This window comes from Penaeus monodon, chromosome 15 (assembly GCF_015228065.2).
Source record: "Penaeus monodon isolate SGIC_2016 chromosome 15, NSTDA_Pmon_1, whole genome shotgun sequence".
Lineage (NCBI taxonomy): Eukaryota > Metazoa > Arthropoda > Malacostraca > Decapoda > Penaeidae > Penaeus > Penaeus monodon.
Genome location: NC_051400.1, coordinates 46649623 through 46650082, shown reverse-complemented (window position 1 = coordinate 46650082; position 460 = coordinate 46649623). Strand labels below are relative to the sequence as shown.

At 35.2% G+C, this 460-nt stretch overlaps 1 protein-coding gene across 1 annotated transcript in view; it reads left to right on the top strand.

Moving 5' to 3' along the window:
- The window catches only part of LOC119582053 (hunchback-like protein), a 42484-nt gene that overhangs the window by 6643 nt on the left and 35381 nt on the right, over window positions 1–460 (top strand). The gene's annotated exons all lie outside the window — the stretch shown is intronic.

Genomic DNA, 460 nt, shown 5'->3' with positions numbered 1-460 from the left:
TTTGCTTAGCTGATAGTTTATACTCTTCTTTACCATATTGAGCCACTGCCTTACTGCATCCCAGTGTTTTGTTACTTTGCCTTTTTAGAACAATGTGTTTGATATTGTTTGGTCTCATAACATGAAAAAGATTACTTGCCCATTCTGAAGACAGTACAAGAAAAATTAGCATGAAACTCAGTTTCAAGTGCCTTCTGCATATTTTGCGAGTGATTCTGATGGTAGTAAAGAAGAAAAAAAAGTGATTGATAGCTGTTGCAGTGTGCATTGATATCAGTAATGTATTACATGAGCAAATGAGAGAGAGAGAATGGAAGTGACAGCGAGCATTTGCGGCATGTGTGAATTTGACGAGGTATATTTGATTTAGAGATGATAAAGAACACATTCCTACATGCACACTAATATTGCAGTAGTTGTATGTTCTTGGAAGATATATATAAAAACTACAAGTGAGGAA